The sequence below is a fragment of the Macaca fascicularis genome, chromosome 3, assembly GCF_037993035.2.
Source record: "Macaca fascicularis isolate 582-1 chromosome 3, T2T-MFA8v1.1".
NCBI lineage: Eukaryota > Metazoa > Chordata > Mammalia > Primates > Cercopithecidae > Macaca > Macaca fascicularis.
Genome location: NC_088377.1, coordinates 150,796,043 through 150,810,918, shown reverse-complemented (window position 1 = coordinate 150,810,918; position 14,876 = coordinate 150,796,043). Strand labels below are relative to the sequence as shown.

Here is a 14,876-nt window from a genome sequence, read left to right as displayed (position 1 = left end):
TATAGAACACTTAAAAATAAACAATATGCTTGCATTTCTGTTGTGTAACTTAGAAAAATGTTTTCAAGCATACATAAAACATCAGGTTTTACCCCAAACAATTATGCTATGCAGTCAGTCCCTAACTGCTGGAGTCAGCACTGCTCTCAACAGACAGCTGGGGTAGGAGGTAGGCTGCTGGTGTCCCTGCAGGCAGGTGGCTTTTCCTATTTGGAATGAAGTCTTTTCTTGTTATGGTTCTCAATCGTCCTTCTAAGGACTTCATCCTGGATGAGATCCCACTTTCTTATATCTATGTGACTACAGCCAATTTTAGGGCAACAGGCCTTTTTCTTCTGCTTGTGCTGGGACTCAATAATGCAAACAATGTCTTCCTCTTCATAGGTGTGGCCACACACTTTATTTTTCACTGGCTTCTTCATTTCCAACTGTGTAATGGGGCAGATGAAGTTGGTCTGACTTTGGGTCACAATCATATCTTCATCCACTCCTTCTGTTCCGTCAGCCTCTCTGTCAGCTTGAAGGCCATATTGCTTCTTTAGTTCTTTCAACTGTTGTTTAAACACTAAAAATTTTTCATTATTTTGAAAGTCCATGTCAGAATTCTTGTTCTGTAAAGCCAAAAATTTCTTTTCCACCAATAATTTTAAATCTGGTATTTTTTCTGGACGTTCTTATTTTACATGATTTATTGTAGATTGAACAGCCTTTACATAATGGTTCAGTTGCGGATCCATTGTAGCAAATTCAACCATCGCCTTGTCCATACTATATTCACTACTCACTTCAGTCTGACTTTCCACAAGATCCAAAGCAACACTAGAAGTTGTGTCCATACCAGAGGTGACACAGGCTTGGAAGTTTTTCCAAGGAGGAGAGAGCAGACCCTACACCACTGAAGGAGATGAAACCAGTTGAACCTGAATTTGAATTGGAAAGTCCTGGCATCTTGAAATTATTACCTGGGCCACCAAGCACAGCTGGACTCAATATATGGGGAAGGTAAGTGTTCTCAGTTTTTGGAGGGAGATTACCCTCTTCCAAAAGAGTGCTTGATTCTGGTAGTCCAAGCTGTCTGCGTCTGGTGGCACCCTAAAGCTGACTTTCCTCTGGCAGAACGTCTGCTTCCTATATTTTGTCTTACTCTAACTCAAATAATTATGCTTATCTTGATAAATAGGAATATTTAATAAGAATTACAATGGCCAGTATGGGAAACTTCTGACATATCAAGAATAATACATTTACGAGGAGCTATGGGGGAAAAAAAAAAACAAAAACAAAAACAAAAAACACCTCAGACAAATACCAAGTAATCTATGATTGACTTTCTTCTAGGAAGTCTCCAAGATAGAAATCCTCAACGACTTTGTAGAAAAATCCAAAGAAAAATCCAATCAAACTCCTTCCAAATCTCTGAAGCCTCCCCTTCTTGTACCTCTTTTTCTCTCAGACTTAATTTCCTCATAAATTACACCACTTCTATTCCTTCTGTTTGTTCCCCTAACCTCATAAATAAGAAACATTTTCCTCATGGTATTTCTCAGGAAATAAACAATTGCATTTTAAAAATCCCTTTGCTGGACTAAAAGGCAGGTCTATGGAATTTGTACTTAAACCTTAGTCTAGAGTTCTTAAGAACTATAATTAAGAATTTCCCTAAGCCTCAAAAAAGTAGGTAAAATTTGCTATGCAATTCAATATTTTCTTAGACAATGAATGTCTTGGAGTACTAATTTTTTATCAATTTGTTTTCTTATTACAAGTTGAAAGCAGCAAAATAGAAAAGAAAGATCAGGAGAAAATCTAAAAATCCCAATATACATATTTCAAAAATTCAGCCTTGAAAAGCCAAGAACATGTAGGAAATACATTATATAATAAGACAGTTAGAAACCCCTTTTTCTTCAGAGCAGATTTGGTGGGGAGTTAGAACAGCAAAATGGCAGAACAGTAGGTCCTCCACTCACATTCCCTTCCAGCAGTAATAATTTGGTAGTTATTCAGATAAAAACACTTTTTTTGTAGAACAATGAAATCCAGGTAGAATGTTGTAAAATCCTTATGAATCCTAAGACCAAAGAGGACTATACTGAGAGATCAGGACTGCACCCTGATGACAGGTTCATTGATGATGGTCTTGACTAGGGACCCAGAAACAGCCCCCTCCCTCTGTGGATTCAGTTACAACTCCAATTGGCCTTGGTCCTACCACCAGTGCCATATGCTCCAGGAGACCCAGATGGAGCCACACCTTCCCATGCCTCAAGTAACAGGCTACCAACTTGGTTCTGGGAGTGGATCCTGAAGTGGTCCATCACCCAGCTCTATTCTCTCTCAGCTGTGGTCAGGAACAGCCATAAACACCCAGAAATACACCCAGTGACCTAGGGGGAATCTTCTCAGGAAACCTACAGGAGCCAAAACTACACATGAATCTGGTAACAGCTCTACCATGTGCAGAGCTAACTGCAGATCTTGAAACTTGTTTCAGTACCAGCTCTACTGGCCAAGGTTCTGAATGCAGTCTTGCCTATTCAAAGATTAAGCAAGATCTGTACCCACCTGAACTCCTGGCCATAGGGCTGTCAACCTCAGATCTAGTAGCAGCCATATGACCTGGCTCCAACCCCACTCAACCTGGATCCCAAAGGGAATCTCATTAGCCCAAGAAATTGACAGGAGAAGGTTCTTTCCTGCTGAAACCCTTCTGTAAAGACTAGAAGAGGTGTTTTGCTCCTTAAAATACAGACACAAACTCAATGACGCATAAATCATACAGAATCAGACAAACACAACATCACCATAGGAAATCAATAAAGTGTCAATAAACTACCCCAATGAAGCAGAAATGTATACATTACCTAACAAACAATTCTAAAACAATTGTCTTGAGTTCAATGAGATACAAGAGAACACAGATATACAACTAAACAAAATCAGGAAAACAATGCATGAAGACAATGAGAAGTTTAATGAAAAAATAGAAACCCTAAAAAAGAATCAAACAGAGATTCTGGAACTGAAAGATATAATACAACTAAAAATACGAAGGCAGTCTACAAAATGGGAGAAAATATTTTCAAACTATCTGATAAAGGGTTGATATCCAAATTAGGTAATAATCTCCTACATGTCAATAGCAAAAATAGATAAATAATCCTATTAAATAATGGGCAAAGATCCTGAATATGCATTTTTCCAAAGAAGATACACAAACAACTGCCAGCTATCTGAAAATGTTCAACATCACTAATCATCAGGGAAATGCAAATCAAGAATACAATGAAATATCACCTCATACCTATTAGGAAGGTTCTTATCAAAAAGAAAAGAGACAACAAGTACTGGTAAAGATGTACAGAACAGGGAACCCTTTTACACTGTTGATGGGAATGTAAATTGGTATAGCCATCATAAAAAAAAGGTGGGGAGGATACTCAGAAAAAATAAAAATGAAACTACCTTATGAAACAGCAATTCCACTTCTGGATATATAAACAAAGGAAATGAAATACATTTTTCAAAAAGATATTTGCAACCTCATGATTATTGCAATATTCTTCACAATAGCCAAAATATGAAAACAATCTAATTGCACATCAATGAATGATTTTATAAAGAAAATGTTGTTTATACATACAATGGAATAGTATTTAGCCGTAAAAAGGAAGGAAATTCTGTCATTTGTGGCAATATTAATAACACCAGAGAATGGTATGCTAAGTGAAATATGCCAGACACAGAGAGAAAAATACTGTTTGTTCTCACTTGTGTGTGTAATGGTAAAAAGCCAAGCTCATAAAGGCACATACTAGAATGGTGGTTTCCAGGGGTAAGGTTTGGAAGGGGCAAGGTTTGGGTAGATGTTGGTAAAGACTACAAACTTTCAGTTGTAAGATTACTAAGTTCTGGGGATCTAAGGTACAACATAGTGCCTGTCATTAATTATGCTATATTTGATATGTGAAATTTGCTAAGAGAGTAGATCTTAAGTGTTTACACCACAAAAGGAAAACAGTGGTAACTATGTGAGGTGATGGATGTATTAGCTACTTCGATTGTGGCAATCATTCCACTCTCTATATATACTCTGGCTCTCCAGATAAGACAAACACACAAACAAACACAGTCAGAAAGGGCTTTCTATTAACTAAGAACATAAAGCTTATAAGTAAGGATTCTTGTAGATATTGGAAGCAAAAGATCATTGGAAGACTCAATACCTCACATTGATTAAAAAAAAAAAAAAAAACTGTCCAAAGACAATTGATCCAATGGAAACATAAGCACCAGCAATTTTCTGTCTCATTTTAAAGCTCCATCGGGAGATATTTATAATATAAATAGATAATAATATAGCTTTCTTATGGGTACCACGCTACCATCAACTCTATTATTATACTGCAAACCAAATCTCCCAGAGTACTCAAACCACTTAAACTGGGAATTTCTAAGAATCCTAAATTATTGCCTATGACTAACTTGTAACTATTAACTCTGGTACCCGTATTCTGCAACACGAGTTACATAATTTGTGGGACACAGTACATAATGAAAATGTGGGGCCCCTGTTCAATAATTATCAGGAATTTTAAGATGATTACAGCAGGGCATTAAACCAAGCATGAGATCCTTGTAACCATGGGGCCCTGTGGCACTGCACAGGTCACATGCCCATGATGGCAGCACGACTCCTCTATGTCATGACTCCTGCAAGTTCAATAGATAGAGAATTATTTTGAAAATGGTATTTCCAGATAAAGTGTTCTTCAGTCCCAGAAAATTCTACCCACCATCAAATGATAGCTGATATGTACATTTACATACCTACACTATATATAGTTCAAGAAACACCTAAAAACTTAGTTGTTTCCAGAAACATGTGGGCAAAGAATCTATACATATAAGCACGATAATTAGAGTAAACCTCTGTGTGCCCAGATTAGTCTTCAAAAATTTTGCTAAAGTTTTTCAATACCCTGTTAAGCTGAAGTCAAGGAAGTTTTTGGACCAATTGTATCTATGGACAGTGGACTCATCATTCATTCAGCCCCAGCAATGTGATTGGTAGAGGGTTTATATTGCTTTCAAATTCAATGAGAAATTCACAAAATACTAACTCCTTGTGATTCCTTGCTTACGAGTAGTACCTTACTCATATTCTTCTCAGTTCCATCTATAGCCAAATTCTTTACAGTAATATATACATGCTCAGAAATATTTATTAATTTAGTCTCCAAATTGATAAAACATATTCAGTGTTTCCTTACATCCTCCAGGGAAAATCAACAGGTCTCCTAGAAAGTTGCATATCAAAGGATTTACTGAAGATATATGTTACTTCTCCCAAATATTGAAATAATGTCTTCACAGTATACAGAGCCCCAGTGGACTCACTCTGATCTAATAAGGAGATAACACCCTATTACATTCTCTTAATTTGGAAAATCCTAAAATTGATTCTCTATCTAAATTCATCAAGCTGTTTAAAAAGGGATATCAAGCTTCTAAGAAAAAAAAATTCAACACCACAAAACAATTCATTTTTCTAGACTATGACCCACCAACTGAAGGCATTATCCAAGAGCAGATTACAAATTATCCCAAATAACTCATGATCAATAATTAAAGGACAAAGGAATTTCTTGCATCAAACAGATAATCTAGATAACAGGCACCAACATTTTTTCTGAAATAAATAAATGCGCTTTTATATCGACTAACTCAAACATCTTAGAACCACTCCCATATATTACAGAAACAGAAAGACCTTTAAACAATCTCAAAATGTTCCTTCAATACCCACCTATATGGGTCTACCAAATCATTATAAGTCTTTCTTCTTGTATGTACATGAATGGTTAGGTCATGCTCTAGCTGATTAAGTATGAAAAATTTATATTCTTTACTAATCTTAAACGTGGGTCTATACTCTCAATTAGCAAGTTTAATATCCTTATCTGATGGATAATATGATTATGCTTCTGTAGTTTGATAATTGCTCATTTTCATAGCATATTAGATGTTCCCATACCAAATCCTTATGTAACATTGTGTATTGATGTCTCTTATCTCACAAATGAAAAGGTAAAATACCAGAGTGGTTATGAATAACTACTCCATATTCATGCATAGAATCCAGTTTCTTACCAAAAGAAATCAGCTCAAGTGACTAAACTTTCAGCCCTTTGCAGAGTATGTCAATTTGATTAATGTAAAAGGATAAACATAATCACAGATAGCTGATAGATTTTTATAGCTCACAGCTTTAAAATTCTAAGGAACCATAGATGATTCTTAACCTCTTCAGGTACTCCTATAAAAATTGGACAACAAATATATTCATCGCTTGATGATTCAATGCTACTTGATAAAATTATGATTATAAAGGTAGAGACCACATAAAAGACATAATAAGTATATGTACAGGAAATGCTTACACAGGTCACTATGCTAAGCCAGTTTTGCTGACTAATGTTCTGTGCAAAGACTTCTTACATAACAAAAAGAAAAATCCATGAAGGTAAAAATTTCCATTTATAGATGCATAAAATTTGACCACCAATCCTGAAGTGGAATAGTAAGAATGTATTGTATAATAAGCCATAACAAAGGATGGCTGAATGGCGACACAAAATAAACTCAAATGAATACCTGAAGAATTATTTTTTCATAAGATAACCCACAATAAAAGGAATGAATTGTCCACATTATTAATCAAACAGTGATTGATAACTCTTCTTAATATCAGCGGATATATCCAGTCATGTCTTACCTATAGTCATCATAATCCTGGAAAAATTGTAATGGTTGGACATAGAGAAGAACTGTGTCCTAATGTACTTCAGGTGGAGATATTCAATACAGTTGCCTTCCCTTGTGGATTATGAATATGTAATAATGATGGTATGCATTTTTTAGACATATAGTCTCCAAGCCCAAAATGCTACCACTATCACCTCATTTCCCATAACCTCTAATTGTCTCATACCTCTACAAGAGCAAGGCTAGAATTTTGCAAGACATATACTCACTTCAGTGGAAGCCACAGCAGCTCTAAGGCCCAGGTGTGACTCAATCAGTGTCATAAAATCCAAACTTCCCCAGCATCCCAGAGGATATGTGTAATAGAATATAAAAGTGTGAGACTAGTGTCCTATGGAACAAATTTTAATCAGCAAGAGGTAGAAAAGAGCTATGAAATAACTTGCTTTCCCCTTTCTTCCCTTGATGGAGTTTTCAAGACTTTTTAGTTTAAATGTAGTATTTCAAAAAGCAGTGAATATATTTGGTCCCTCCAGATATATCACTTATGACCCAACCACTAACTAACTATTACATAGAAGCTGTGACCAGTTCAATAATGCATCATCTTTATTTGATTTTCCTATATTCCTGTTTTGCTTCCTTTCTTCTCATTTTTGATTCCAGGAATGGAACATTTATTTTAGCTTCTGTTTTCTAGGAAATCTAGGCCATGACAATTAATATCAGAGGGACTCTTGGAAGTAAACCATCAACTACATTCATTATCTGACTGTTTGGAAGCAATAGGAACCATATTGCTGGTGACAAGAGAGGTGGTAACAATTTTTGAAATTTAGTGGAATCACTATTACTAAAGCTTTCATCTATAATTAAATTAGAAGAGTATGCAAGTAAAATGTAAAAACTGGAAAGATCAAGTGGTGCTACTCTGATCAGTATAATGCAATAACAATTATAATGTATTTGATGTCTGGTGGTTGCATTAAACAGCATGGGAAGTCTTGCAAAAAAAAAAAAAAAGATGAGTTCAAGGAAACATTTGCTAACATGTATCAGACTATGAAACCAGAGAGTTTCAATGGGAGCTTTAATGAAGACTGTCTTCTTACAGCCCCAAGACACACTGTACTAAAAAGTTATCTGGTTATAAGGAGTGTAGTACTGCAAAGGGAAATGTTTTTCAATAATTGAGGTATCTGATCATCAAACAAGTGCTCTGAGACTAAAAGAGTGGGGCTCTAAAGCCTGTGGGATAGAAAAACTGAATATTTTACCTCCATGTCTCTTTTAACCCTCCTGGCCAAAAGTAGCAACCCTTTAACCCTTGTTGCAAAAGAATCTGTTCTTCTAATCTTGTTCGTTTTCTTCAGTTTCCTCCATTTCATTTCTACCAGGCTGATAACCATAGCAGGCCTGGGCATAGCCTGAGGACAGAAGTATAATCTCTGCTCAGAGAATAAATCACACCCTTACCAAAGGAATTAAAGAAACTGGTTAATATATACCAGCAGAAGCCAAGGCAATGTGTGTGCAGGTGGATTTAAATGCTGTGGTAACCCAGAGAAGCACATGTTGACTTTGAGAGATATGATGAATAGATAGATGAGGGCGGAGGAGGGAGAGATATTTCAAAGGAAATTGAGGCAGTTTTCCAAAATAACTTAAAAAAAGTACTGAAGGCAATTTAAGGAATTTGTGTCACCCTTAAAATTTATCATCATGGACTTCAGTTCATTGTAGACACTCATGGCAAACAGGTAATTAGTAGACCTATTCTCTGGTTATTAATCCAGGATCCAACTTTATAACTGGAATAATACACTTCTAAGGTAACAGAAAGGTTCATATTGGTTTCACAATCTGTAGTATAACAGCCATATTATAGGACAGGCAATGGGGAAGACCTAATCCCACAATTCTGACCAAGATAGTAAATTAAAAGCCATTCCTTGGGAGGAATGGTAATCTAAGTCACCATCAAGGACTTGAGTATTGGAGATATGGTAAACTCCACCATATCCCTATTCAATTCATCTTGTTGCCTCTGAAAAGAAACAACAATTTTGGGCAACAAAGGTTGACTATAGTAAACTTAATGACGTTGTAGCCCATATTGAAAATGTCACATCATATGTGATATTTTTATAAGAGCATATCAACATAGACTCTGGCACATTGTAAATATGGTTATATTTTAGAAAGCTTTTTTTTCAATCTTCAATAGTAGAGAGGATCAAAATCTGTGTCTTTCCTTAAAACTATACTAATTTTGATAATCTGTGTCATAATATACTCATCAGGAACTTTGACCACCTTGATATTCCAAAGAAAAATTGCCGTGTTCTACAACATTGATGACTTTACATTAATGGCATCATGCAGGACTTGACAAATACTCTAGATGCTCTAGTTAGACACATGTATGACAGATGTTTTGGTATAAAACTCCAAAAATTAGGGAACAGCTACAATATTTGAGTTTTTATAATATATTTCATTTTGCAGTGGGTATCAATTTGGCTTTCCTAGAATCATTCTCTACTGTAAATATTGGTTTACTTTCCATGTTTGCAAAGACTATGATAGTACCAGCATCCAAGAGCTTATAGACTAGTCATTCATTGATATAGTATACCACATAATATTTTATAGAACTAGGAGGCACATTTTATGACAAGAGAGATGCAACAAACGACACAAGATTCATCATTCTGGCAATGGACTTCATTATCCAGAAATAGGCAGTTGATAATATAGTTGAATTACCTGTTGAAAGTTCATCTAGAGTGCAAGCTCAGGGACAATACTTTGAAGGTTGAAATACTGTTTACTGGGGTACAGTATGTGTACTTTATCAATGGCTAGGATTTAGGGCTGTGTCCCAACAGCTTGAACCCATGGGTCCACGAAGTAAAAGGTGGAAATAAGATTGATTCTTCTTACTATCACTGCCAGTGATCTACTTGATGAGTTTCTTTGTATTCTTAAAACCTTTTACTCTCTCAACCTGGAGACCTAATTCCCACGGGTAAACACTTCTGTTAGGAAACACAGAAAAGTTTCCACTAAAGTAGAAGGTGCAGCAAACACATGGCCACCTGTGCACTTCATGCCAGCCTATCAGTGGGCAAAGGAAAACAGTGATATAATGATAAAATAATCATGAGGATCTAGGTTTGCCATTAAACCATGGGAGAAAGGAGGAATATTTCTTAAACCTAGGTGATCCCTGGGTTGCTTCCAATGTATCCAGACCAAGTAATCATGGTGAAAAGACAAGTTGACAAAATATGGTTTCAAATCAAGGAGACTAAAATCTTAGGTACCTTGGGGAAGAAAATCTGAGCTATGTTATCAGGTGAATAACTCAAGCCAGCCAAATGGTGGTGAGGAAAATCTAGAATGGGTGACTTAAGAGAGAGATTGTGAATATCAATTATAGTTTTCTACTACAGCACCACAAATGCCCTCCAAAACTCTGTGACTTAAAAACACATGTTCTCACTTAGAAGTGAGCTAAATGATGAGAACACATGGACACAAAAGAGAGAACAGACACTGTTTTCTACTTGAGGGTGGGAAGAGGGAGAGAATCAGAAAAAAAATAACTATTGGACACTAGGCTTAGTACCTGGGTGACAAAATAATCTGTACAACAAATTCCCATGACACGAGTTTACCTAAATAACAAACTTGTTGCTGGGTGTGGTGGCTTATGCCTATAATCTCAGCACTTTGGGAGGCCATGGCGCGTGGATCACCTGAGGTCAGGACTTCGAGACCAGTCTGGCCAATATGGTGAAACTCTGTCTATACTAAAAATACAAAAATTAGCTAGGTGTGGTGACACGCACCTGTAATCCCAGCTACTCAGGAGGCTGAGGCAGGAGAATCACTTGAAACCCGGGAGCTGGAGGTTGCAGTGAGCCAAGATTGTGCCATTGCACTCCGGCCTGGGCAACAAGAGCAAAACTCTGTCTCAAAAAAAAAAATTAAATTAAATTAAAAAAATAAAAATAAATAAAATAACAAACCTGCATGTGTACACTCGAACCTAAAATAGAAGTTTAAAAAAATAAATAAAAATAAAATTTATGTTATTATGTCTCATCATTTTGTGTACCACGAATTCAGTAAGGGCTTGCCTGGGCATGTTGCGTCTCCTTCTCACAGCATCATCATCTGGAGAAGCTGGATACAGGATAACTCACTCACAGTGCTTGCAAGTTACTGCTGGTTGTTGACTGGAAGAAAGTTGGTGCTGGCTGTCTGCTGGGAGCTCAGAACCTTCCACCCATGTGCTTTAATTCTTCTCCTTTGGGCATCTGGAGCTTCCTTGCCAAATACAGCTGTGTTTTGGGAGGAAGTGTTCTAAGATTAGGATGGAAGCTGCAAGTCTTTATTGAACCTAGAACCAACTCCCAGAAAGTTGGTTCTTTTTCATTATGCTAGTCAAGAAAATCACTAAGACCAGTCCAGATTCAACAGGAGGGTAATTGGATTCCACCTCTTAATGGAAGAAGGAACAAAGGATCTGTGACTATCTTTAATCTCAGAGCTCAAAATCCGGTGCAGCAATGGAAACTGCAGTTTGGTTTCTTAATTTTTTCTGAGCCTTTTTTAGACTTATTATTCTCATATTAGGGGGTGCAACTGATCAGAATAGATTACAATGAAGCTATATTGGATCTGGTTTATGCATCTTCCCAGATATTTGTAGTTTTAGCTATTTATCTGGGCCTTGCCCAATAACTTTGTTTCCTAACCTGGGTGGAGGACCAAATCATTTCTTAAGTAACAGTGCTATGACCACAGTAATCTTCACTCCATCTTCTCACACTTATAACTGTCTCAGGTGTTCATAAAGGTGGGAACTGGGCTTGAGCTTATCTGAGTTGCTACGCTTCATACAGAACCTACAGAAGCTGTAACTCCTAAGTAAAACATAATTGGACCCCAAAAACATTCTAGCTTGTGATGGATTGACTTTTTTTTATAATTTATTAAGATATGAGCCACACACTATAAAATCTGCCCTTTTTATGTGTACAATTCAGTGGTTTTTCATATATTCAGAGTTGTGCAACCATCACCACTATCTAATTTTAGAACACTATAATCACTTATGGGTTGAATTTTGATCTATGAGAGATAGAAGATGGGGAGCAGACAGGAGAAAAATTGTTCACCTTCTATCCTGTGACAGACTGCATTGAGATGCAGTTGTTCCATATGGCCTCTCTGGAGAGGTCCTGCTTGACCAAACACCCAGCTGCGATTTCTTGTAAAACAGGTGACAACTCAGTAACGCAATAGCTTACATTTTATTTCCATCCTGCCTGCCTCACTTTCACTTTCCCATGCTCTAAATTTCCAAGGAGTGAAATATCCAATAACGCTAGAGCATGTAAGCTTTGCCCCAGGTTCTGTTTTTTAGGGTATGGGTAAGACACATGGCATTCAAGAATTTCCACGTTCCGATTTGTTCTACATCTTACTCCATATGTACAGCCACAAATCCTATTCATTATGCCCCAATTCTGAGATTACTTTTTTCCTAAGCAGTATATTCATTTTCCTCTGCTATTCCTTCAGTCTACAATAGACAATGTATTTTCCTAATTATTTACCCATAAGAATTTGCTTTTACTTTGGCAATTTGGCCCAGAGAAACACACCCATTTGATGTTTTAATTATTCTTTCCTTTGGATTCTCCCTGTCTTCCATGTATACTTCTGGTGAAGCATTTACTATAGTCTGCCTTGAATCATAGTCACACATTATCACCCATCCTACTACCTGCCAAATATTAAGCTTGCTTTCAGAGCATGCTATTTGTTTATTCTCCTTTTACTTTGTGTCTCCCAAGTTTCTTGGAGCAGTATCTTCAGCATAGCGGAAGATCAATAAATGTTGAAATGAATGTTAAGTATCATAATAGAAAAGAATAGCATTTTCAGATGCATATATTAGTATTAATTTCAAATGTGGTTAGTAAAGCTACTAATCATCTTACTTGCCCTATGGGTTTCAAACTATAAAGTGTTTTGAATCTTCAAGGCATATTTTTCAGAAGATCCAAATTATTTTACTTTATTTTTCTTAGCATGAGGAAATATTGCATTGAAATGGTGGAAACAAAAAGCCACCCATACATTCAATCCTGTCCTAGGTAGAGTTACTTTAAAATTCTGTTTTTCATAAAACAGTTTTGTATGTACCTCTACAAAAAACTAAGAACATGGAAATTTAATAAACCACACAGAAATTCATGCTGCCTGAATAATATCAGCGTTTACCCAGAATATAGTATTTTTTTCAGAAAATTCAGAATTATTTTTCCTAAGAAAAAGGTATTACTTCATATTGTTATAAGGTATTAGGTAACACTGAATTCTAATCAACTCCTAAAAACATTTGGAGCATTTGTTGCCTTGTATGTTTCCTGCTTTGTTATATATTAGATAGTCACTTAATAGCAGTGGGCTACTGTTATTACATAGTGCATTATTTTAAAACTGCATTATCGAACAGTGTTGTGCTAATTGCATTTTGTCTGGAAAAAATGCAGAGTGCTTAGGGGAATTTAGTAATAGGCTTCATTTTTATTTCCAGGGCACTAAAGAAAGCTTGTCATTACAGTATACTAATAATTAAACGGAGGATAATTTAAATATAGCAAACAACTGTTGATGACTCATCAACTCTGCCTCTTCCACACCACAAAATTCTAACAACCTGCCACTTAGAAAGTTCCTGTTGATATGTAAATAAGTGGTTTTGCTTCTTAGCAGTAAGAATCAAGCCACTCAAGCAGTTGATGTGGGAGCTCAAACAACGGAAAGACAAGAGCCCAGCTGCAGGTCTTTCTTCTATTTCAGATACTATTCAGGAGTCTGCCTAAGAAGGTTTTACCTCTCATTCCTCATTTAAAAGCACTAGAAGTTATCCACGAGAGGACCAAAATGTTTCAATAAAAGGCAAATCAGAAAATCACATAAATTAACAACTGGCAAAGAAACATTCATCTTTCTCAAGATAGGTGGAAATATGAGGTCTTTAATGTTATAAATGGTTAGTCCTTTGGTGAGCCTTGCAAACTGTAGATGAGTGAATCTGAGCCATTTTATCTGAACTTAGCTTTCAGAATTTCAAGTTAAACTCAACTTTTATCACAAACAACAACTGTAAAACACCGTGATGTTGATGCAAAGGTCAGAGACCTCACTGATAAAAACTGCTAATCACATAATATTTATGTCCACTATTCATTCTTGGCACACTTCTGTTCTAAGCCTACATGTTATTCTATTTTCATTCTGCTCTGATGCCTATGCCACATCTAGCTAGGGAAATTTTGTTCTGAGAATGATGTCAATGCAATTTCCAGGAGAGCAGGAATCTTTGTCAATGTTATTTAATTATAAATACCAAGTAAATAATGCAATACCTGGAACATAATTGGTGCTCAAAAAATGTTTGTTGAAAGAAGTTTGGACAAATAGAAGGGTGAAAGGAAGAGATGCCTAATGGAGAAAGGAAGGAAGGAAGGAAGGCAAGAAGGGACGGACAGAGGGAGGGAGAGATGGAGGAAGGGAACAAAGGTTTATTGCTCTATTAATTATTCTTTTTCCTGAGCCTGTAGTCTCTTTGACAGCAATATATCTGTGTTAGTCCATTTCCATAAAGCTATAAAGAACTGCCCAAGACCAGGTATTTATAAAGGAAAGAGGTTTAATTGACTCGCAGTTTACCATGGCTGGGGAGGCCTCAGGAAACTTACAATCATGGTGGAAGGTGAAGAGGAATCATGGTACCATCTTCACAAGGTGGCAGGAAGGAGAAGTGCAAGCAGGGGAAATGCTAAACCTTTATAAAACGATCAGATCTCATGAGACTCACTCATTATCACAAGAACAACATGGGGGAAACTGCCCCCATGATCCAATTACCTTCACTTGGTCCCGCCCTTGACACATGGGGATTATGAGGATTACATAATGTAATCCTTATTACATAAGGATTACATAAATGAGATTTGGGTGGGAACACAGAGCCAAACTATATCATAAAAAGTTCACATTATTTAACATTTAGATATTAT

At 36.4% G+C, this 14,876-nt stretch overlaps 1 pseudogene; it reads right to left on the bottom strand.

Moving 5' to 3' along the window:
* Positions 1-206: 206 nt before the first annotated feature.
* On the bottom strand, positions 207-1,023 carry LOC102135036 (E3 SUMO-protein ligase NSE2 pseudogene; annotated as a pseudogene).
* Positions 1,024-14,876: the final 13,853 nt, after the last annotated feature.